Consider the following 25,817-nt stretch of genomic DNA (forward strand, 5'->3'; position numbering starts at 1 on the left):
CAGCAGGGCTGGAAAATGGGAGCATCCTCAAGCAAGCGTGTCACAGATTCCCATTGTTATTACTACATTTCAGCAATTGTTCAAACACAAACACTTCTCAGATTATTCTATGGCTTTCGTCGATTTTCAGGGAGCTAAAATGGTTGTCCTCATCAATTTTTTCCAGCTTTGTAGTTGCTTTTTGGGAGAGTTGATTTGCCCACCTCCTCACTCTACCACACCTAGAAGTCCCACCCTTCTCAATAAATAACTGAATAATGAGTGACTAAACCCTGTGTTGGAGAAGGAAATGGCAACCCGCTCCAGTGTTCTTGCCTGGAGAATCCCAGGGACGGGGGAGCCTGGTGGGCTGCGGTCTATGGGGTCACACAGAGTTGGACACGACTGAAGCGACTTAGCAGCAGCAGCAGCAGCAGCAGCAAGCCTTGTGTTATCTGTCTTCTACTCTGCCACACTACTGAGACTCTCCCATCAAAAATTATCAGTTGCCTCCCAGGCAGTCAAAAGGCTTTGAGTAAAACAGACATCAGCTGAATTCTAAGTCTGCCACTTAGCAACTGTGTACTCAGGAAGTATATTTATCTTGCCCAAGTCTTGTTTTTTCTTCTGTTAAATGGCTGAAACAACGCCTATGGATACATAATAAGGCACTTCAGGTACAGAGTTCTCGGGCAGGAAGGATAGGACTAGACAGGGATGGGATGGAATGAATCTACCTGGGAAATTTCCATATTATTATTTTGCCTGTTTCTTAAAAGATCTCTCATCAGGGGTCGCTGCAAGTTTTGTGAATATTTCTGTTGCTGGATTTACGGTTAAATGAAGCAAGTAGCTGAAGGATGAACTTTCTGAGTTTTCACACTGTCCCAGATTTCTCTTTGCAGAAACTTTAAACCTTAGGCCCTGATTGGTTCATTGTGTTAAATCCATTATAAAATGTTATTTAAAGCTGTACTATAATTGCAACCTCCACTAATTATTCAATACTGTAGCAACAAAGTATTATTTGTAAGAATTTGATTCTTTTCATATTTATATCCACTATATCTGGCATTCTAATCAGTAAAATGATGCAATAAAATCAATATCATTAAAAAAAAAAATACCTATGGTGTTACTGTGAGTAGGGAGGGGTAGGAGTAAACATCTAGACGAACGTTTCAGGGTTCTTTTCCAACAGTGTTTTTGTTTTTCAGGAAGTCTAAGCTTCCATCCAGATGGAGCCTGGGACTCTTTCGGACCTCTTTTATCATCCTCACACTCAACAGAGACATAACTGGTGAGAATGCAAGGATAATACCATGAAAATCCTCTGAGAGTGCATCTATTATACACAACTGTTAAGGTATCATTATGCCTTATTTATGATGTTCTTTGGGAACTTTTAAAAATGCCTCTCTCTCTGGGAACTTCTGATCACAGTAGAATCTCTAAATATGGAGAAGCTACTGAAATTATTCCCCTAACTTCCTTTTTCCCTGGACGTTTTAACCATTATGTTGGTATCTTCTGAAAGACCAACACAATAGATAAACCCGTCTTAATCACAAACTCTCAGCTTTTAGGTATTTCTTCTAAGAACGGAAGAGCACGATCCCCGCCCCAATCAGAAATAAAACATAAATGTGGTGGTTCAAGACAGAGAAAAAGGAAAGACTAAATAGAATGCTTGGAATTTGAAATGAAAATAGCAAGGCAAGACTATCACCATCTTAGGGCTTTACTGAAAATTCAGCTCTTTCTGTAGGAAATACATCTTTAAAAACAATAAAAAACAACTGCTCTTTCCACATGCTTTCAGTTTTAAAAACTTATGTATTTGTTATTTCTGGCCGAGTTGACGTCTCTGCTGCTGTGAGGCTCTCTCTCGCTGGGGGAGCAGGGGCCACTCCAGCTGCAGCGCTCAGGCCTCCGGCTCTGGCGGCCCCCTAGCTGCAGAGCGTGGGCTCCGAGTGCATGGGCTCAGCATTTGCGACACACAGGCTTAGCTGCTCCGAGGCATGTGGAATCCTCCCAAGTCAGGGATCGAATCCGTGTCTCCTGCATTAGCAGGCGGACTCTTTACCACTGAGCCACCAGAGAAGCCCCTCCACATTCTTGTAAAGTGATGCCTTTTGGTCCTCCCTTTGCTTAGCCAAGCACTCACTATCGTTACTTGCTCTTGCACCTGTCAGCCAGGCTGCCAGCTCTGAAGGAGGGAGTACCTCCACGTGTTTCCCTGGATGCCAGACACTGCTCCTCACTCTCAGATGTAGGCAACGACAGCGCTCATTTTCACTACCTCACTTGGAAACCTTCAGTGACTCTTCACTGTCCCTAAAAGTAGTCCACGGGCTTTTTTAAATTGCATGTGCCTGTCAGTGGACTAATGTTTGCACATCCTCTGATACACACACACACGTTATTTTTAAATTATTTATACACTATTATACTTCTTGGAGAAGGCAATGGCACCCCACTCCAGTACTCTTGCCTGGAAAATCCTATGAACGAAAGAGCCTGGTGGGCTGCAGTCCATCGGGTTGCTAAGAGTCAGACACAACTGAGCAACTTCACTTTCACTTTTCACTTTCATGTATTGGAGAAGGAAATGGCAACCCACTCCAGTGTTCTTGCCTGGAGAATCCCAGGGACGGGGGAGCCTGGTGGGCTGCCGTCTATGGCGTCGCACAGAGTCAGACACGACTGAAGTGACTTAGCAGTAGCATTATACTTCTATTTTCTATAAATCATAAACATCTACCAATATAGAGAGTTTAAGAGGATGACATTTAACAAGTAGGATTTGTAATACTTCTTTTCTGTACCTTTTATATACTCTACTCTGGAGACCACTTTTCTGTAGAATAAAATCCAGGTTTTTTTAAAAACCATAGTCTTCAGGGACTTCCCCGGTGGTCCAGTGGTTAACAGCCTACGCTCCCAATGCAGAGGGCCCAACTTCCATCTATTCCTGGTAAGGGAATTAAGAGCCCACCCACATGCTGCAATTAAAGATCGGGCATGCTTCAAGGAAGATCCCACGTGCTACAACTAAGACCTAGCACCCAGCATAGCCAAATAAATAACTAAAATAACAATGAAAACAGAAACACAGCCTTCAAGCTGGGATCTAGGGTACACAGCACAGATGGTATAAGAGGCTCCATTTCCAGATTCTGAGCTACCAAATGTGTCCTCTCCTGGAAGTGATCTGTCGGGGCACGGCTGACATGGAGCTGACTTCTCTTTTCCAGCCTCCTCTTTCCAACTGTTCTGACCCCTCACAAGAGAAAGGCACTCCTCAGCCACCTTGAACTCTGATTTGTTACCAAAGGAAGGGATGATTTGAGAATGGACTATGCCCGAGGCAGAGTCTCTTGAGATCCCGGTAAGAAATGCCAAAAAGGGCAGCGCCTTATTTCATCCCCTGAACAGATTCCCAGCAACCCTCTGTGCCCTGGACAGTGACTGTCTTAGAATTAGAAGTCACAAGTGAGGTGCTGGAAGACCTTCAAGTAATACAGTGTTCTTAATTTAAAAACAGAGCTAGGGTCTTCCCAGGTGGCTCAGTGGTAAAGAATCTATTCGACAATGCAGGAGACACTGGTTCGATCCCTGATCCGGACAGATCCCATATGCCAAAGAGCAACTAAGCCTGTGACCACAACTCTTGAGCCTGTGCTCCAGAGCCCAGGAGCCCAGCTATTTGCTCCACGTGCTGCAAATATTGAAGCCCACACACTCTAGAGGCTGTGCTCAGCAACAAGAGAAGCCACTGCAATGAGAAGCCAGCGCTCTGCAACTAGAGTAGCCTCTGCTCACCACAACTAGAGAAAGCCCTCACAGCAGCAAAGACCCACCAGCACTACCAAAAATAAACAATTACCAAAAATTTTTTTTAATGGAGGCTAACTTTTCCTAATAGAAAATAAGCCTGCTTAACTGCCTAGTTTGATCACGTAGACCAGTTTTGCCAACGTAGTGGTATTTTTCATAAGGAAAATGGGCTAGCTCTGTGACTCCTCCTTGCTGATGAAAATACACGTACAGTACTTATCTGATAGACAATACACCAGAAATGTCATCATTCGCAACTGTTCCAACTTCTGATGACCACTGCCTTAAACAAACATTCACAATATTCTTAACCACCTCAGACTCTTTCCCACCTAATCTCCTCTTAGCCTTTGCCTTTAATTTAAAAATGGAGCTAGGGGCTTCAGGCTTTGGCCAAACCACACTCAGGCTTCTGGCCATTCTTCCAAGTCTATACCTGTGTGTGTCCACGTTAGTCCCTCCATCAGAAATACCCTTCCTTGTCGTCTCTATATGCTGAAATCCTATCTAATTATCTGCTTGATCTGAAGCACTAATTAGGGCATTGAGGATGCAAAATAAACATAATAATAGCCTTAACCCTGTCTTCACAGGATGTAAGAGTCTGTAATGGGAGACAGATAAGCAATGACAATACATGACAGAGCTATGATGGGGAACCACAGGGTGAAGGGAGCTCAGCAGGGGCACCCTCCCTTCACCTGGGGAAGTCAAGGAAATCCTGGAGGAAGCAGCCAGAAGGACAGGACCCACTGATGAGCAGGAGTTAGCCTGGCATTTTGCAGGGAGGGAGGAGAAGACGACTGACTGGTGCTGAGAGAACAACCGTGAGTTGAACTGACGTTAAGGCAAGTCCTCTGTGAAGTCAGGATTTTCATCACAAGAGACACACTTACCCAACCCTAAGGTCCAGGTAGAAACTTCTACTAAGCTCAACCTCTTTCATGTCTTTGAACGAAGGATCACATTTCTCTCAAAACCCCAATGTAGAACAGGCTGAAAGTCAAGGGAGAGGTCATCTCTAGAAAAAATTTCCCTTGTGTGTGTGTGTGTGTTTTTTGTTTTTTGTTTTTTTTTTTGCCAAACACAAAATATTTGAATCCCAAGCTCAACTGCTGGGGGAATGGGTAGACTTTTTATATTGGGTTCACCAGAAATAGTGCCCAATGAATACTCTTGAGACATCTGTGAGGAAGGCCAGGGCAGGTTGTACACGTGGCTCTGTTCTGAGGGTGCAGGCACCCTCTAAACAAACAAGTTAACGAAAGAAGAAACACCATAGAAAAAATTCAGTTTCTAGGGGCTGCTTTGTGCCATGCACAAGGAAGGGACCAAGAGGGCTTAGACTGCCTGGGCCTCAAGGCTCCACCTCCACTGCCCTCCTGCACTGTTCCAACCGAGACCGTGAAAGCACCTTCACCAAGAGACGCTCAATTCCAGGGCATGTCACCACGCACTCTACTGATGTGTTATAAGTTGTTGATTTCTATTAAAGACTCTCCTCAACAAATACTGTAGTAGAAGCGAGGTCTAACAGATGCGGCATCAGCCACTAAAGAATTCCTCTACTGGTGACAATTTGACACTCAATAACTCTTTGCTCATTCAAAATAGAAAATATCCTGAATCTTCTCTGATACAGTCATTTCTTACATCATCACAGTGGAGTGTCATTTTATTTCTCATCCTGATTTCCTAGTTTATTTTCTTCCAGCATCCATTTGGAGGGTTAACATTTTCTCTGTGACACTATTCACTACGGCAGTAGAATCAGGTAGGTCTCATACATGAGGGCTTAGATATACAAGCACCAAAGGATGTCTCTATAAAACACTGACTGCATACGAAAGTGACATGACATGGACCCCAAGAACTACATCACCAGTTAGGTTCCAACAGGTTTATATTGTTGGTAAAGCTACTTCATCTTTTTCAGGAAACCCATTATGAGCTCATTCCAGAAAACAAAAACTCATTTTTGTTAGAATGTTATTATCAAGCTCTGGAGGGTGAGGACTATGATTGATAACACTTTCCTATTACAAATGTTTCCTATCAGTGACACCATATTTTTCCAGATGGGTGGGCCAATTGTATTTCTGCTCTAAATCCTGCTTTCTTCCAGTTCCCCAGGAGTTTTCTGATTGTAGCCTTTAACAAAGTTCCCAGCAATGGTAAATTGAGGTTTGTTTTGGAGTATGTATATAAATGTGTTTGCAAATAGGTTTAGATCCTGGTGTGGAAAAAACCTGCAGTCTCCTAAATAGAAAAATCATCAAGTAAATCAGAACTGACTTAAGAGTTTGGAAATGGTAGTGTGCCTTAGTGACCTTGTATCAAACCATGGCCAAGGCCACATTCCAACACATCCCCACTCCCACATTAATTTAATTTCTGTCACCCTCTTCATCTTTTAAAATTCCTTCCATTCAGCAAAATCAGTTCCATTCAACAGAACAAATACATTGTGACTTGTGCACCTTATACCTCCTCATGTGCACTGATGGAAAATACGGTTTTAGTTTTCAGCGTTGCACCTGAGAACATGGCAGGCTGGGGGCCGGGTAATGAAATGAATTAAGCCTCCTCTTCTCGGGAAGCCCCAGGTTTTCCTAACACCCATATAACATATGCCAGTTCACTTAGGCCGGAGGGCTCCTCAAAACTGAGGCCATTTTCTTGCAGGGTCAATTTGGTCTCTTTTTAGATAAACGGACTGTATTTGACTGTTACCTTGGTGTCAGGGCTTTCTCTGGGCAAAGGGTCGGACGTTCACCTGCAGCCCGTCTCCTCCTTCCCCGGCAAGCTCCTTGCAGCGTCGCGGCGCTTCCAGCAGATGGCGCCGCAGCTGAATTTTCGCGACCCGCTCTCTAAACCAGGAGAAGCTTCTGGAATAAACAGGAAGGGGAATTTGTTTTTTAAAGCATTGTTTCAACATATATTGTCTTCTTTGTTGAGTCAGAAGCTTTTTTTATTTGACTTATATTGAAATGCATTTGAGATGTTTAAAAAAAATCAGCGATGACGCAATACCAAATACGGGGTTTGGGGGCGGGGGGTTGTTTTGTTTTCTTAAGAATTTCCACTCTCACAAATGATTCAGGAAGGAAGCTCTCAAGTAGCATAAACTGTCACAAGAGCACAGTGGTTCAGAAACGCTAGCAAGGTGTGCTAGGTGAAGAAAGGCAGCCTCAAATAGACCAACAAGGAGGGGCAAGGGAGAGCCTCGCTGGGCCGCAGCGGAAGTGACCTTAGAGGCGGGCGGGGCGGTGGCCGTGGAAAACAGCGCCGCCTGCTGGTCGAAAGAGAAAAAGCTCGGATCTTGCAAGAGGCTGCGGCGTGGCTCCCTGGACACTTACTCCCCACAGACATTTACAGTCAAGATGCTGCACGTTATGCCCCTTCCCCAACAAAGCTGAATGTAATGGGCACAACCGGATAAGTCTTTCTGTAGAGAAGAGAAATCTTAGAGGCCCGTTGTGGTTTGGGAACACAGTGTTTCAAAGACCTTCACTGTTGTTAACACTTCCTAAAGCCAAAAATGGTGGATTTTATTATTATGGTATAATTGTTATTTAAAGCAATTCATAAAGGAGAGTGAAAAATAGAACCCTATAGGTGCTCTCTTTCATTTATCCCACCCTGCTTTATTTACAAAATAATAAAAGAGGTGATCAGAAGCAAATTGGAAAAAAACGGGCAGAAGGTTGAATTTCAAGGTGATTGTGCTTATCATTTCTCATTATGGCCCCTCATTTTTATTCCAGGGTTGTTGCAGTTTCATTTCTAGAGTCCCTCCTCCTCTCCCCACTTCCTTTTTCTCTTCACTCATTTGACAGGAGCCTCCGCAGTCATCGGCCTAGAATACGTCATCGTCATCCACTGGGAGAAAAGTGTGGTACCACCTTTCTCCCCCTATGGCTGAAGCCGGCGGATAGAAGATGACGGTTGCGTTTCTGCTCCTGACCCAGCGCGATTGTTGGGAACTGTTAACCTGCAAGATGATGCCAAAGCGCAGCCTCCTTCCTTTTATGCTGTATAGAGTTTTAGGTTGCCCTTCATTAAGCTGATGCTTTCCCCTACAGAGCCCTGTCCTTCACTTTGCCCAGACGGTGTGCTAATAACCTTCTCCTCCCTTCTACTTGCAGAGATTCAGTGCATTAAGCCTAAGAGTTGTACACCCCTCTATGTCTTCTTTTAAGGGAGTGAAGACCCATAGGTGGACAATTTTATTTAGATTAGTCATGCTGTTTATCAGATCGATGTTCTCTTGACATGAAAATTTCCATCTCCCATCAAGGCATAGCTGCAGGCATTTATTATAGGCTCTGGTTCAAAGCAGGCCCTCTCTTTTGAGCATTAGCACCAGAAATTAGGAACCTGACTGAAGGAGAAGCTTCATGAGGGTCCAGAAAGAAGGAAAGCTGGGCCCCCAAGTCCTGTTTATGACTACTGTAGCCTTCACAATCTGGATCCAACCAAAGGAACACTGAGAGCACAGTGTCTGGAGTACAAAGAAGAGTAATGGATATACAGTAACTTGACTGAGTCAGGGACAGGGTCCAAGACATGCCTGACGATTGTTTATCTGCAGAGAAACAGAAATAAAGGAGGAGCTGTCTCCCTCAGTGTTACAAAAGTGTCCTTGGGGAGAGGACGCAGGAACAGGGCAGCTGATAACATTAACACCGCGTGGGCACACACTTCCCCATCCCCAGGACTGCTGAACCATGCGTTAGTAAACCAGTCGGCAGGGACACAGCTCTGAGCCTCTCCTGTCACAGTCCTCAGAAGCAGTCGGCTCCGACAAGGCAAAGTGGCTTTTCCGAGGGGGAGGGGTGCCTGCTTTCTCTTTGTTCTTCCTTGGAAAATAGGCTCTCTCTTAAGTCTCATAACCAGCTGCTTTCATCTCTCAGAGGAAGGCGAAAAAATGTTAATTCCCAATAAAAATTTGGACAGCATATTTTTCAGAGCCCTGAACTCTGACTGTGAAATGCAGGGGCAAACTCATTACAATTCTAACACGCTGTAAGTTTTATTCTGGGTTTCTAGGCAAAAATTTCAAAAAGATGCCCCTCCTTATCAAATAAAAATATAAAGAAAGGTCATCTTCAGAAAGGGGTAATAGAGACAGTGCTTTGAATCCTTCTCAACCTAATAATAGATGTCGTGCACTCTATTCTTAATAATTTCTTCCTCACAGGTATGATTTAATGAGCATATTCCTTTGTCTGCTAAGAAATAAGGGCTCTCTGAGAAGTCACACTTTTTTATATTACAAGTGATTTTTTTTCTCATAAGAATGATTTAATATAGCTCCTTTAAAGATAAAGACATTCAGTATTGTCTGACTTATGTGTGGAATTAAGAGAAAGGATGTTTGTTCTTGTATCAGGAATAGGCCTGCCACACCCCAGGCACTCAGAGCATCTTCTCCCTGGACTGATTCTTAAACCAAAGCTACACATGGCTTCCGTGCTTGACAGCTGAGGTGGCCTTTTATATCCAGTTGGAATTTCTGTTTGAAAATGGGCTCTGTTGGTCAGAGGAAGCTTAATGGGCTGAGGGCTAGCCTAATATTTTGGAAATGCTATAGGTTCATTTCCTCCCAAAATAAAGTACCTTCGGTCCCTTCAAGTGGCATCCTCAGGCTCTTTAAGACAATTCCAACTTTTGGGGATTTTATGTACTCACTAAATGTCAGGTATTTTGTCCAGAGTAACAGAATATCTGCACATTTGTATTCAGGAAGCGAGGAAGTGAGAACAACCTCCAGCCAGGGAAGCAGCCCAGTGTAAGTACGTGATCTGATGGCCCAAGTTCTACAGGTAAGCTTCTAAAATGATTCTGAAGCTAGACAAGAAACGAATGAGCAGGTGTTAAAGGATTATATATACCTTTGTAATTAACAGAAAAATTGGATAAAATAGCACTGGACATGTATAGTCATAATACTACCCTGTGTTTAGGTTATTACCTGTTACCCAGAGGGTATATTACAGAATGCCTTTCATCTGACCGATTCAAAGGTCTTTCCAGTGTTAAGCTCATACATTAAGGCATTGCAATTTAACAACTAATAAGCACTTTGGGGGCAAGAGCCATGTCTTGCTTGCACTTCCTTTATGTTTTGCAGTGTGGCCAGCAGGTATTAGACAGTAGGTGCTCAGGGAATTCTATCTTAAAATATATATATACACACACACACACACACACACACACACACACACACACATATATATATATATATATATATATATATATATATGTGCTGTGCTTTAATCCTGAGATTAGGCCTGCCTTTTTTGTCACCCTGAAGAAAATGGCTAGTGGTACTCTGTGGACAGAAAATGCAAGTGGGGATGCTGCAGCTTCTCTGATAATGACCACGGCAGCTGACTTTCCTAGACCAGAAACTGTGTGAATACGTCACACAAATCACCTCATTTAAACCTCACCGCAGCCCAACAGGCTTGGTTTATTATTATTACTATCGCTATTTTACATATGACAAGATATTATTCAAGCCACACAACTAATAGAGAGTCACATCAGGGACTTGAATCTAGAGAGAGATCCAGCTCCAAGGTGCATGCTCTGAAGTACATTCCTGCTCCAGAGTATCTAATAACGACACTTCTAGTTCCATTTACTACCTTCTTTGAGGGGCTGCCTCATAGCATAATATCTGGAGTGGGAGGGAGAGAGGGAGGAAAGTAAGCAAACACAGTTCATAACGTACACATTTCAGTTTGCGTGGTTTTGATGTTCTTTCCTATATGTTATCTCATTTAATCCCCATAGCACTGTCAAGTATGTTGCTATTGTCTCTTATATATAAGGAATATATCTCTGGAGAACAGGCTGATTTTTTAAAAAGTAAATGCTAAACTTCTTAGCTGAGAGGCAACAAATCTGATAACACTGTCCTTGCCCTAAGCATCTCACCTCCACTGAGAGTGTTGGTATGAGTTCTTATGTTTCTTTCCTCTTTTACTAACACTCCAGTGAGCCGTAAAGCTTATGCTTGTCTCTACTTGTCCCATAAATGCAGATACAATTAAATGTTGACTCACTATGGAATAAGCCATTTCAAAAGCTAAGGCAAGGTAGAGAGGAAACAGTAAAAGGAAATGCTATGTGATGTAACGAAAAGAATGAATTAGATTTAAATACGTGGCTAAGAAAAGATCTCCACAAGGCATAGTAAGTTAAAAAAAGAAAGAAAGGTGAGCAAGCTGTAGAATAAAAAGTACAACCATGGTGCCATTTATGTTTTAGATACGAAACAGTATAATACGAATATACACACATCTATGCAAACACACACAGGAAACAACTGGTTACACCTCAAATTGATAATAGGTTTATCCGGAGAGAGGACTGGGTCCAGGCTGAGGTGCACAGTATTGGCAGACTTCTTTGTTATCTTTTTATTAAATTAATGTGTATATAAGAGAAAAAAGGACAGAAAAGAAACAAGTGATACTGTTAGAAAATGAAAGGTTAGCAACAAAAAGTAAATGATACAAATACACAAACTAAAATCCACTACTTCATTCATGTCCCTAAGAGACCAATAGATTAGAAGAGATTCCTCGTGCTGGCATTATCATTATCAGTTGTATGGTTTTTTAAATGTAATGTTTCCTGACTCTACCAGCGCTACAGGGCTGCGAAGTACACTAGGCTTGGAGCCAGATGACTGGGTACAAGGCCTGACTCTGCCTTTCTCTGTAACCTTGGGCTAATTTCTCAGGGCCCTAGTTTCTTTATCTATCAAGATAATAGTGACATACTTCAGAGGGTGTTTTGAGGAGTGAATGAAATAATGCTCAGGAAAGAACAGCAAAGTCATGCAGACTGACATTTATCAATGTGTTTGTGCTTTCCTTCCCGTTCTCTCTCCTCTACTTCAGACAATGATTGTTTTATGTACCTTTAGATGTCTGAATGCCCCACAATGAGGCAGAGTTAAATTAACAAACCATTAATCTTCAGAAAACATTTGCTAATAATAGGCCTCCATTACTTGAAGCTATAGTTATGCACATGTGTAGTTTTTAAGCTTAAATAACCTGTATTCATGTATTTATTTTAAGGAATATATCTGTTTGATTCCATCTATAAAATATATTCTTTTCTTATAAAACCTACTTTTGATACAAAAACTACAATATCTGAACAGAGAGGCCATTTAAAGTATAAGCCAAAAATGCATTACCCTTTTTTTTTTTTTTTTGCATCTTAAAATGTGCTTATTTGTGGTCCTACTAAAATTTCAGGCTGTTCTGAAATTTGAGTAGCCAATTATAAACCTTATAATAAAAAGGATTGCAAAAATAATAAGAGAAATACTATCACCAATGTAATTAAGCACAAAAAAGAAACATGAACACATTAATAAATATCAGTTGCCTACCACAGCAGCACGCCGCATGATCTAACTGTTTTCAATTACAGCCTCACCTTTGAAACAGAGCCAGGTTCTCATCTGCTTTTGCTGGATGTGCCTGTGTTCAAAGGCGCAGGGACCTGAAGATTTCTAGTGAAGTAAGGAAGAATCCAGTTTAAGTTGTTTTGCAGTTTGAGTTCAGAAGGGATTCATATTTAAAGGAACCAGTTCCAAGCAGACAAAGCACGCCTCCCTCCCAAGCTCCTCCACACCATTAAGCTGGGCTGTCATTTTCGAGGTGGGCGCTCATTGTTCACTTTCTTCTACTCTAATTAGACTTGACAGATTGCTCTTCCTAGCTAGGCTGGCTATTGCCAAGAACAGAGAGGAAGAGATGAGGCCAACCTTGTCTTTACGCCCTTGGAGTCAGCTCCCCACCCCCATTCCCAGTCCACAGACACAGAAAGGCATCCCCAGCCGCTCAAATCTGTTCTCCTTCCCCTCTAGCCTCCTTCTTACTTGGCCCCTGGCAGTCTCAGCACCGCTGACTTTTCTTACTTTCAATACTGTGAGATTCAAACCCTCATAGGCTGTGTGAGTAGAATAAGTGTACACTAACATTTAATTTATATCTTTCATATTAATACTCTTTTTTTTTTTTTCTCCTGCAGGCCTTGGGGGGGAAACAGACCAGCTTACTAAAGGGAAAGACACTGCAGTTCTACCCAGGAGCAGCAAATACTCATTGCTTCATAAGACAGAGCTCTAGAGGATTCAGGCCCTGGCACTGCGTCCATGCTTCTGAAGCAAATCCCTCACCCCCTGCCTTCAGTTTCCGTATCTGTAAAATGCCATCGATAATTCTTGAACCTTTATCATATCATGTTACACTGGTATTATATAAGAATTAGATAATAAAATTTTACGACTGGAAAGAATCTAAGAGATCATCTAGTCTAGTATCTTTCTTTGGAAGACTGAAAAACACAGGCTGAGAGAAGGAGGCGACAGGCGTGGTGTTATGAAATTAGTTCACAGGCTTTAAACACATGGTGCCGAACAATAGCTTGCTAATCAGCTTTGTCACTAACATGCCTTTTCCTGGTTTAGCCTATGCTTGATAAGAAGCTTTATTGGCCAGGAAAGCAACTTGCTTTCTCCAAGGAAGAAATTCCTCTCACCCAAGAGCTATGTTTTCAGAAATGCGTCCCTTTACTAAGAACCAACCCAATGGTCTTGTAATAGAACCTGAGTCACCCAATGCCACCTGCCTCTCACAGTGGCCCAGGCTGACACTCAGTAGGCTGAGGTCTGGGGCCCTGCTCTCAAATAGGAGTGGGCCTGTCTTTGACGTAAGCCTGTCTGTGCCTACAGCCTTGAGAACTGTGCGCAGTAGAGACTGTCAGGAATTTCTTCTTGGAACAAATCTAGTGTTTCTAGGTTGGAATGTAAATCCCTTCATTTATCATTCACTCACTTACAACCTTTTAATAAAAGCCCATGTTTTGCTAATCCCCTGAAAGCTGTTAACACTACTATAATGAGTTGGACCCAGCCTCAAGGAGCTTTAGAAAGAACCAGAAGTGTAAATTGCTTAGGAGCAGTGGAGCATGGTGGGAACCAGGATGGAAGAGGAGATGGTCAATTTACCTTGGTGGGGGTTTAAGGAATCAGAAAAATGTCATGGAAGAGGTAATACTTGAGCTGAGCTTTGGGAAATGAAGGTTATTTTCCAGGTGGAGTGAGGCGAGTGCATGGCATTCTGATAGACAGTGAGTCTGGTGCTTGGTTGGGGGCAGGGGGGAGGGGGGCGGGGGTTTTTTGGTCTGCTTAGTATGAGGAAGCATCGCACTAATCTGGAAATTTAGGTAGAGATCAGTGAAAACATTATATGACAAATGAAGAAGTTTAGATTTTACTGTGGCAGCTCATGGGGACCTTTGAAGAGTTTCAAACAGGGGAGTAACGTGATCCAAACTGGTTTTGAAAGATGGCTCTGACGGCAGCGTAGAAGATAGAATGGGAAGAGGTAGGAAGAAGCAAGACCCAAGACAGAAAGACAATGCAAAAATTTAGGTGAGACAAGACAGCTAATTCAATCTCTTTAAAGAGCCAGGAGGGGGAACTCCCTGGTGGTCCAGTGGTTAAGACTCCACACTTCCACTGCAGGTGGCCAGGTTCAATTCCTGGTGGAGAGACTAAGATCCTGCAAACCACAAGGTGTGGTCAAAAAATTAATTAATTTTAAAAATATTTCAGTGGGAAGGATCAAGGAAGGGGAACTGTTTTACTTTCCAAGAGGCTTCAACTTCATGCAGTGTGTGGACCTTGTCAGGATCTTGATTCAAACAGGCCAGCTCCAAACAGAACATCTGGAAGAAAAACATAGTATTAGATAATATTAAGGCGTCTTGTTAACTTGGTTAGGTGTGAAAATGCTACTGTGGTAGTATAACACAACAGCATACTGAAATGTTTATGAGTGACATGTCATGGTGTCTGGATTTGCTCTAAAACATGGTAGAAATAATAGATGAAGTAGCTACGGCAGAAAGTTAATAATTATTCAGCTCAGATGATCGATATCTAGGGTTTTATTACACTCCATTTATAGCTGAAAATCTTCAAAAAAAAAGAGCTAACATTTTGGTAAAGGATCATGATAATATGCTAAGGCTTCCCAGGTGGCCCAGTGGTAAAGAACCCACCTGCCAATGCAGATGCGGGTTTGATCTCTGGGTTGGGAAGATCCCCTGGAGACGGAAATGGCAACCCACTCCAGTATTCTTGCCTGGAGAATCCCACGGACAGAGGAGGTTGGCAGGCTACCTACCATCCATGGGGGTCACAAAAGAGTTGGGCACAATTTGGCAAATAAACAATGAGGTGCTAAATTAAAGAAACTATAATGAGAATAGAGAGAAGAGAGCTATGAGAGATACCAAACAGGCAGAATGAACAGTACTCAGTGACTGATTATAAGTGGTTAGTGAAACTGAAGAACTGCAGTGACTCCCAGTTTTTCGCTTGGGTGGGTGGGGAGATGGGAAAGAGTTTACTCTTTCAGGGATGCAGAATTGGACTTTCAGTGAAACATCAACTTAGTGCTGTGTAGTAGACAATTGGACACATAGATCTTTAAAGCTAAGGGGAGCACCTGGGGTGGGTGGTGTGGATTTGTGAGCTGTCAGCTCACCAGCACGTGGGTGATGATTCAAAGCATTGAAGGAGCATGGCAGGTGAGAAGGGAAGATGGTGGAGGAAGAAGCCCAAGGCATACTTCCGTTTAAGAAGTGGGGATAGGAAGAACTTGCAAAAGAGATTGAGAAGAATGGCCAGAGGCGTATGAGGAGAAACAGGGAAAAATAATTTCTGGAGAATCTGTGAAGAAACAGTGGGTCAATAGAATCAAATGTCCCAAGTTAAAAACATGAAACCCATTGGATTTAGCATCTAGATGATAATTGCCAAAGAACATTCAGTAGAGCATAATTTGAAGAGGGGAGAATAAGTGAAGCCTGGAAGATGAGGGGGAGGGTTGGATGGTCCTCATGGGAAGAGGGAAGTGGCTAGAAATGGTTTTTAAATGGATTAGTTCTAGTCCAGTGGGATGATCAATTACCTCTGCTGAAGGGGGTCAGTAGAAGTGAATTCTTGAGAGAAGAAAACAAAACAAAACAAAAAACAACTTTTAGTTAAGGCAAGGAAGAGAAGGGTATTTTCTGTAGAGATTAAGAATGTCTGGTTGGTCCAATAAAGCAAAGATTTTAGATGGCATTAGGAAGAGCATTTTCAAGAAGATCAGCAGTGTCTGAGAGTCACGGGGGCAGAAGGGGACTCTTGACCTCTGGTTGGCATACTTTTGCAACCTCTTCAACAGTTGTCCATATATAATTCTTTCTGCTCTCTGCCATCTTGGACGTATTGAATCTGGAAAATGTTTATAAAGTATAGCTTTGGTCAGGTCAAACCCTTGCCCTAAAATTTTCATTAGCTCCTAATACCTACTGAATTAGGTTTAATAGAGATATTGAAAGCCCTTCCATAATCTGATTCCAACCTGTTTTTATCAGCCTGATCTTTGGGTGTTTGTTTGCTTGTTTTTGCTATGTTTTATTTTTCTTCTCATGCACCTTCCTTCTAGGATGCTAGGTTATTTGATATTCTCTGAATATATCAATTATATGAAATATTATAGGAAAAGGGCTGAGAAGTATCTAGCATATAGTAACATTCCACAGATGTTAGTTTGGGGATACTGAACCATTTATAATTCCCCTCTAACCATTTCATTCAGTTTTCTTTACCCTAAAGTCTCTTTCCACCTTCTTCATGTCATATAGCAAGATTCAGCTCAGGTGTCATTTATTCTAGGAAGACTTTCCTGGGTTCTCAGGCTGTGGGTGCCCTGTCTGGGCTTTTGCAGCAAGCCCACCTCTCCTGACACTCAGCCTATTAGACTTGTTTATATGTCTGTTTCCTCATTAGACTATAAATTTCCTGCTGGCCAAGGCTGAATTTTTTTTAACATATTATAGCATCAGTACTCAGTACAGTACAAGGCATTATATATGCTTTTTAACTCAGTCAGTAAAGAATCTGTCTGCAATGCAGGAGACTGGGTTCGATGCCTAGGTTGGGAAGATCCCTGGAGAAGGAAATGGCAAGCCACTTCAATATTCTTGCTTGGAGAATCCCATGGACAGAGGAGCCCGGCAAAGGAACCACAGGGCCGCAAGAGTTGGACACGACTGAGCAACTAAATTACCACCATACTGAACAAAACTTCACATCCCCTCTTCTTTAAGTACATTTATGTGATGTGTGGCATGGTTTCTTCTATGACATGTTCGCTCTACTTCTGGATGGAAGTGGCCATTATTTTTGTCACCACAGTGTCCCTTCCTGTTCTTTTGGCAACAGGCTTGATTTTCTTCCTGAATTCTCTGCTCTCGAGGTTTGTGATCTGGATGGGGCTTCCCCAACACCCTGTCCCAGGGTGGAGGAAAAGACACAGGCCTAAATCAGCCAGTTATTGTCCTGTTTCCAGTGACCTAACTGGTTTAGGGGAGCCATGTGCTCTGAGTCTTTCCAATCATAGTAAATCTCAGGACTTTCTTCAGTTACTAGAAGAGGAATTCTTTTCTTTTTCTCCCTCTTTCTTCCACACATGGTCAGTAGGGTGCAGGGCTACAGTCATTTTCATACCACAAGAGATAAATCTGTTTGAAAATAAAGGCACTAGTTGGAGAGACGACAACCAAGAGAAAGAGAGAGAAACAAAATCTTGGTGACGGAAACAATTGAGTTCAGCTATGTTTGGAAAGAAAACTATTGCTTGTCAGTTTGTGTTGGGTTTTCTGTCATTTGCAACAAAACCACCTTCAATAATATTTATGGGTAACAAGTACACTACTTGACAAATGAGACTATTCAACAAATGTATGTTTCATAGATAAATAAGTTGTGAGGAGCAGCAGTTACTCACTTCTACAGTGCAATTTGATCATCCTTCTGGAGATGGATAACCGTGATGCATTCACAGCCACGTGAATACACTTAATGTCACTGAACTGTGCACAGAAAGATAGTTAAAATAGTTAACTTTATGCTGTATGTTTTACTCTACTAAAAAAAAAAAAGAATATGAGAAAGGAAAAGATCATCACTGAACTAGAAATAAAGGTTTACAGCCCATTTATCACATGAAAACCCAGGGAGAGGAAAGCTTGCTGCATTATACCAGTAATACAGGTAATCATTCTCTGCTTTTAGAAATGCATCCTAGGGAAATAACTAGGTAAGTATACAAAGCATGTCTATCTGAACATTATTTGCAATATCAATAGGGACTAGCTAATAAAATTCTATTCAGAGAATAGAATATTATAAGTTATTAAAATAAGGTAGACTTATGTGTCACTTCTTATGAATATATACGTCAGAGTGCTATTGGAATTACATTAATGTCAAATAGTTTCACAAAAATAATGTAAGACTTATATGAGATTTAAGGGCTTCCCTGATAGCTCAGTTGGTAAAGAATCCACCGGCAATGCAAGAGACTCCGGCTCAATTCCTGGGTCAGAAGATCACCTGGAGAAGAGATAAGCTACCCACTCCAGTATTTTTGGGCTTCCCTTGGGGCTCAGCTGGTAAAGAATCCACCTGCAATGAGGGAGACCTGGATTCAATCCCTGGGTTGGAAGATTCCCTGGAGAAGGGAAAGGCTACCCACTCCAGTATTCTGGCCTGGAGAATTCTATGGACAGAGGAGGCTTGCGGGCTACAGTCCATAGGGTCACAAAGAGTCAGCCATGACTGAAGTGACTTAGCACACACGCATAGAAGATGGCCACAAAACCACGCGCTGAAGACTGATTTCGTAACTAAACTAAATCAGGAAGCAAGCAACTCCCCCTGGCTGTTTTGAACACTGCATATTAGGTAATTGTGAGTGTTAATTCATTTACATTTGTGAGGTTTCTTTCTCTACTTTTTCTTAAGTAGAGGCCAGGCTTATAATTTTAGCTTCGCCTTCTCCCACTTTAAGAAGGAATTTGGCAGCTGAAGAGAGATAGACAGGAATGGGAGTGATGAACTGCTAATACTCAAGGAGAAGGTCAAATGTCTACATTTTTCTTGTAAACAGAAAGTACGGAACTCAAGACTTCCCCTAAAAGTGTTCAGTATCTCTTCCCATCTTGTTTAAAGTAGCCTCACAAGTTAGGAATTTGACCAGCTGTCTAGGGGGAAATGAGCTTTTAAAACATCAAGCATTCTCTCTCCATCTGCCTCTTCCTGTCTCTCTCTCACACACACACATTCACAGATTTCAGTGCTTAGCAATACACCATAAGTGTGTTAGTTACTCACATAGCTTGTTCCTTATTTTCAGTTATTTCTGTCCTCGGTAGAGAGGGAAGTATTTGGGAAGGCAAATTGCTCTTGGTTATTACTATGACTCACAATGAGTTCAAGTCAGGCGCCCAGCAGCCAGCAACTGCCACCAGCAACTGCTGCATCCAGAGCATCATCACCAGGACCTCACATTTGATGTAATCACTGACCACAGACAGAGGGACTTCACCAAAAGCCACAGGCATAGGTCTAGGCAAAATGCACTGGTAAATAAATTTACCTCATAGGATGCCAGATCTAGAAGGAAACCTAAAGAACATGTAAGCCCTGAAATTCCTAATGCCTGTCAAGCAACAAACTCAACCTTAGAAGCTTTTGAAATATCTTGGGATGAGATCCCAGGATTGCTTATTTTTCAAAAAGCTTCACATGCAATTCTACTGTATGTTAAACGTTAAGAATGGCTGTTCTAATCCCATTCCTCTTATCTTACAGATAGTGACCTGGGGCCCAGAGAGGTGCTGCCTTTCTCGTGATCACACACCTGGTTAAGAGCAGAAAAAAGACAAGAACTCAAAGCTCCTGATTCCTGGCCTGGAGTATTTATCCTTACACTACTGTCCTGCCCCACTGACTGTTTTCTGAATATTTACTATTATTACTTCCTAATACAATTGAAAATGTATAACCATTGGTTATTTAATAACAAATCATGAAAAATCTAGCATTTATAAAATCTAGCATTTATAAAAGAAGTCAGTCACAAAAGATCACATATTCTCTGAATCCTTTTATATGAAATGTCCAAAGTAAACAACCCCACACTGATAGGAGTAAGCTAGTAAATTACCAGGAGTTGGCAGAAAGGTTAGAAAGGGGCTTCTTTGGAGAGGTGGTGAAAAGTGTTCTAAAATTAATTGTGGCAATGTTTGTGTAACCCTGTGAATATATTTAAAAAACCACTGAATTGTACGCTTTCAAAATATGAATTGTATGGTATATGAATTATATCCCAATAAGATCACTTCATGGGAAATAGATGGGGAAACACTGGAAACAGTGTCAGACTTTATTTTTTTGGGTTCCAAAATCACTGCAGATGGTGATTGCAGCCATGAAATTAAAAGACACTTACTCCTTGGAAGAAAAGTTATAACCAATCTAGAAAGTATATTCAAAAGCAGAGATATTACCTTGCCAACTAAGGTCCGTCTAGTCAAGGCTATGGTTTTTCCTGTGGTCATGTATGGATGTGAGAGTTGGACTGTGAAGAAGGCTGAGTGCCGAAGAATTGATGCTTTTGAACTGTGGTGTTGGAGAAGACTCTTGAGAGTCCCTTGGACTGCAAGGAGATCCAACCAGTCCATTCTGAAGGAGATCAGCCCTGGGACTTCTTTGGAAGGAATGATGCTAAAGCTGAAACTCCAGTACTTTGGCCACCTCATGCAAAGAGTTGACTCATTGGAAAAGACTCTGATGCTGGGAGGGATTGGGGGCAGGAGAAGGGGATGACAGAGGATGAGATGGCTGGATGGCATCACTGACTCGATGGATGTGAGTCTGAGTGAACTCCGGGAGTTGGTGATGGACAGGGAAGCCTGGCGTGCTGTGATTCATGGGGTCGCAAAGAGTCGGACACGACTGAGCGACTGAACTGAACTGAAGACTGTTTTTAAAAAATCTAGCACTAACTTCTCACTGGATTCTGAAAGATAATTTAAATTGTTTACTTTATTTTTCAACATATCTCTAAAATAATACATAGTTTCCAAATGGATCTTATCCTTTAGTTTATCCCTACTTAGGTATCTTTCCCAGCACCCCATACCCTCAAAGAGATTAATCTTCCCAGAGCTTAGTCTGGCATTTAGGATCCTTGTTCTTGCCACCAGACATGGTGCCTTTGCCAAGACTGTTCCCTCCACTGAGAAGGCCAAATTGTGTGTTTAAGGCCTGGCTCATACATCATCTCTTCAAGGGCCCTTTGTATCCCCCACACTGGAGGCGGTCTGTCTTCAGGGTGTAAGAGGTGACTTTTAAAAAGAAATTTATGTATTTACTTATTTTTGGCTGTACTGGGTCTTTGTGCTATGTGCAGACCTTCTCTCTAGTTTTGAGCAGGGGGCAGGGGCTACTCTCTCCTTTCGGTGCATGGGCTTCTCATTGCAGGGGCTTCTCTTGCTGTGGAGCATGTGCTCTGGGTCACACAGGCTTTAGTAGTTGTGGCATGTGGGCTTAGTTGCCTCACGGACCAGAGAACAAACCTGTGTCCCCTGCGTGGGCAGGTGGACTCTTAACCATTGGACTACCACGGAAGTCCTAAGAAGTGACATCTTGATCAAATGTTTAGATACCACATAACAAGGTCATCAGCCTTCCAGCCTGAAATCTTTGGGCCCTCACGACCCACTAGTGATCCCTGTCACCAAGTTAACACCACCTTTAATTTTTCTTATTGCATCACCTAAGGTCTAGCACTAAATTCTGTGTCTGTTACTTTGTTTTTTGCTTTCTTCTGCCCATTACTATTCCCTTCTCCCCCTCCATCTTCTCAATCCCATCCCCATTCCTACCTCCTTCCTTCAGTTCAGTTCAGTTCAGTTGCTCAGTCGTGTCTGACTCTTTGCGACCAGCACACCAGGCCTCCCTGTCCATCACCAACTCCCAGAGTTCACTCAAACTCACGTCCATTGAGTCAGTGATGCCATCCAGCCATCTCATCCTCTGTCATCCACTTCCCCTCCTGCCCCCAATCCCTCCCAGCATCAGGGTCTTTTCCAGTGAGTCAACTCTTTGCATGAGGTGGCCAAACTATTGGAGTTTCAACCTCAGCATCAGTCCTTCCAATGAACATCCAGGAGACCACTCTCCTTTATGATGAGGATGGACTGGTTGGATCTCCTTGCAGTCCAAGGGAGTCTCAAGAGTCTTCTCCAACACCACAGTTCAAAAGCATCAATTTTCTAGCGCTCAGCTTTCTTCACAGTCCAAGTCTCACATCCATACATGACCACTGGAAAAACCATAGCCTTGACTAGACAGACCTTTGTTGGCAAAGTAATGTCTGCTTTTTAATATGCTATCTAGTTGGTCATAACTTTCCCTCCAAGGAGTAAGCGTCTTTTAATTTCATGGCTGCAATCACCATCTGCAGTGATTTTGGAGCCCCAAAAAATAAAGTCTGACACTGTTTCCAGTGTTTCCCCATCTATTTCCCATGAAGTGATGGGACCAGATGCCATGATCTTCGTTTTCTGAATGTTGAGCTTTAAGCCAACTTTTTCACTCTCCTCTTTCATTTTCATCAAGAGGCTGTTTAGTTCTTCTTCACTTTCTGCCATAAGGGTGGTGTCATCTGCATATCTGAGGTTATTGATATTTCTCCCAGCAATCTTGATTCCAGCCTGTGCTTCTTCTAGCCCAGCGTTTCTCATGATGTACTCTGCATAGAAGTTTAATAAGCAGGGTGACAATACACAGCCTTGGCGTGCTTTCCTTTTCCTATTTGGAACCAGTCTGCTGTTCCATGTCCAGTTCTAACTGCTGCTTCCTGACCTGCATATAGGTTTCTCAAGAGGCAGGTCAGGTGGTCTGGTATTCCCATCTCTTGAGGAATTTTCCACAGTTTATTGTGATCCACACAGTCAAAGGCTTTGGCATAGTCAATAAAGCAGAAATAGATGTTTTTCTGGAACTCTCTTGCTTTTCTTTCCTTCATACCTGGCTAATTCTTACTAAATATGCAGAACTCTGGAAAAATGTCATCTCTTCCAGGAAGGCTTCTCTGACGCCGCCCTTCTCCCTTAAGATGGTAGCCAAACTAAACCAATGGCAAGGAAGCATAGAGAAATGGACAACTTTGAAAAGTACTGTAAAGATCGAATTGATAGGACTTGCTCATGTGAAATAAGGATAAAAATAAATCATAAAGATTATACAGAATAAACAGTGAACTTGAGAATAAGAATTGGTAACAGTTTAGAGTAATTTCAAAAATGTTTTTCTCAGCTTTATGTCAATCTTCAATTGGTGGATTTTAATAAGAGGGATCTTCTATACCCTGCCAAGCACATCTTCCTTAAACTTTCCTTTTCTAATGGGATGTCCCCATATTGTTTTATTGATCCAGGGCCTTTAATGACTCCCTCCCTGCTGCTGCACAAGCCTAAACTCTGCTCTGCTTTAAAGGATTTCATAGCCAGTCCAGCCCCTCCCTTCAGCCCCACACAGCTGTAGTCAGGCTGAGTGCTTCCTCTTCCTGCACAGGTCTTGCTCACTCGTGCTTCCAGCTCTTTTGCCTCCTTCTTGCCTAAGGTGGTCTTTTCTCTGCGCACATTTCAGAGACAGTTCAAGGCTCAGCTTCAACAAACCCTGCCTGCCTGATCCATGGCTCCCTGTGCCTCCTGAACTTCTGAAGCATTCACAGTTGATAGCATCTAATTTAGCACTTGATTATATATGTGCATCTAACATAATTTACAGTCATTTTAATGTGTGTTAGACATGTTTCACCCAACTAGACTATAAATTTACTGAAGGTGGGAATCATGATATATAGTTCCTTAAGTGAAGTGAAGTCGCTCAGTCGTGTCCGACTCTTTGCGACCCCGTGGACTGTAGCCCACCAGGCTCCTCTGTCCATGGGATTCTCCAGGCAAGAATACTGGAGTGGGTTGCCATTTCCTTCTCCAGGGGATCTTCCCGACCCAGGGATCGAACCCAGGCCTCCCACATTGCAGGCAGACGTTTTAACCTCTGAGCCACCAGGGAAGCCGTATAGTTCCTTAAGATCATAAATTCTGGAATCAAACTATGCTCAAATCCTGGCTGTTCCACTTGCCAGCTGTATGACAGTGGGCAAATGACTACCTTCTCTGTGCCTTAGTACCTAATGTTTAAGATGGACATGGTAACGGGACCTATCTCATAGGTGTGCCTATAAGGGTAAATGAGGCCACTCACATGCTAATGCTCAGCTAATGCTTGGCACACTGTAAGAACTCAGTAAACATTATCTGTTACTATTAACCTCCATGCTACTAGGCGTATCACTGAACATTGAGTCACTGCGTCACTGAGTGTGTGCTCAGTCATGTCCAAGTCTTTGCGACCCCATGGATGGTAGCCCACCAGTCCCCTCTGTCCAAGGGGTTTCCCAGGCAAGAATACTGGAGTGGGCTGCATTTCCTTCTCCAGGGGATCTTCATTGGTAGGCAGATTCTTTAGGTAGATGCCTAAAAATTAATTTTTGCTGACTTAGTTGTTCATATGTAAATTTCTTCTTTGTATTTTCTTTTATTTTTCGGCCATGTGACATGTGAAATCTCAGTTCCCTGGTTGGGGATCAAAGTTGGACCCCCTGCAGCGGAAGCACGGTGTCTTAACCACTGGACCGCCAGTGAAGTCCCATACATTTCTTTTAGATTCCTAAAAGAATCAGAAATTCTTGTGTTGAGGCAAAAAGGTGTATTTATACAGACATTAATCATTTTAAAACATTTATGTGGACAGTTTCACTTCTCCAGTTTTGAAGACTATCTCATCGTTTCCCCATATATGCCCTCACCTAGGTCCTGGAGACCAGGTGAGGAAAGCAAGAGGATTACCTCTCTTCCTCTATAAGGAAATAGGGAATAAGCATTGGATGACAAGCTAAAACTCAAATGCCTGGAGGATTCTGGGTGCTAGGTACCAGCCATCTGCTAAGAATCCAAACTAAATAGTCCCCATTTGTGTCATTCTTGTTTTTGACTGTGTGTACCTCAAAGAAATAAACATACATTACTGTATTGGCCTGTTGGTAGTTGAGGAGACAGTATGTCTAGTAGAGTACAAGATGATAATAAAGGTAAGAAGAAGGTAATTAAAGACCCAAGGCTGAGCTCTAGACAAACACTATTATTATGTTTTATATTATACCCATTACCATGCATGCCCCTCCCCCAGTGTTCTACAAATTAAATGGTTTCAATCAGTTTATCTGGAAGAGCCAATACCTTAAGTTCTTTGCGGTCCCTGGACTGCATCCTGGTAAAATCCTTGGGACTCAGGTTACTACAAAGAACAAACTTTTTGCAGGTGGGGGAGGGGACATGAGCCTGCAGCAGATGATACTACAAGTGTGAGACATGTGTGGATCCATACCATAATAAAAGATCATAGAATGTGAATTGCTTTGCGAAAATATCCTTTAGGGCTATTTCTCTTCTTTTATACTTAAGTGTCATATCTTCCAAATGAAATATTAAGAAAATAAGAGCTGGTGGAAAGACAATTCATTTACTTATTTTAGGATGAGATGATATAAGACAGGCTGGAAGGTAATTGTACTGAGTCAGAATTCCACCTGCTAACTGTGCCCTTTGTCTAAAACCGCTGATGGATGAGGGGCCAGAGCTGTCAGGCAAGGTGGGAATCAAACACAGATGGATGGGAAGTTAGGGTTTTGTGACAAGAGTGAGCAGCTGCCTTCCAGCCCTGTTGTGCCACCACTTGGCACTTCCTATTTGGACAGGTCACTCCACTTTTCCTCATTAGTAAAATGACCAGTTAGGGACAGGAAAATCATCTCTAGAGCTCTTTCTAGCCCCGCCATCTTAGGATTCTTTGTGTCTAAGAAGACCTATGTCTTACTCCACATTGTAGATTTGCCGTTGTTTAGTCACTAAGTCCTGTCCAACTCTTTTGCGACCCCGTGGACTACAGCCGGCCAGACTCCTCTGTCCGTGGGATTTCCCAGACA

General features: G+C 42.4%; 1 protein-coding gene and 1 long non-coding RNA gene across 10 annotated transcripts in view; one reads left to right on the forward strand and one right to left on the reverse strand.

The window, feature by feature from the left end:
• The window catches only part of LOC105614728 (tubulin alpha-1C chain), a 93,865-nt gene that overhangs the window by 41,689 nt on the left and 26,359 nt on the right, over window positions 1-25,817 (reverse strand). For 4 of the 6 annotated variants that reach the window (XM_042246769.1, XM_042246767.1, XM_027967379.2 and 1 more), the window contains 3 exons: window positions 14,506-14,586; window positions 12,289-12,364; window positions 6,553-6,707 (listed from right to left, as the gene is read on the reverse strand). The gene's annotated coding sequence lies outside the window, so the exon portion shown is untranslated. Of the gene's footprint in view, window positions 1-6,552; window positions 6,708-9,513; window positions 9,673-12,288; window positions 12,365-14,505; window positions 14,587-17,702; window positions 17,788-25,817 lie in introns of all 6 variants that reach the window. The other 2 variants (XM_042246768.1, XM_042246766.1) reach the window with 2 other exon arrangements.
• Window positions 529-13,152, forward strand: LOC114113988 (uncharacterized). Of its 4 annotated transcripts, none has more exons than XR_006059317.2 (5): window positions 529-656; window positions 1,197-8,847; window positions 9,568-9,647; window positions 12,283-12,512; window positions 12,886-13,152. It is a non-coding gene; the product is annotated as an uncharacterized LOC114113988 (long non-coding RNA). The 4 variants fall into 4 exon arrangements; XR_009600227.1 differs by having other exon boundaries at window positions 1,197-1,345; window positions 7,659-9,647; XR_009600226.1 differs by having other exon boundaries at window positions 1,197-9,647.

Source organism: Ovis aries, chromosome 3 (assembly GCF_016772045.2).
Source record: "Ovis aries strain OAR_USU_Benz2616 breed Rambouillet chromosome 3, ARS-UI_Ramb_v3.0, whole genome shotgun sequence".
Classification (NCBI taxonomy): domain Eukaryota; kingdom Metazoa; phylum Chordata; class Mammalia; order Artiodactyla; family Bovidae; genus Ovis; species Ovis aries.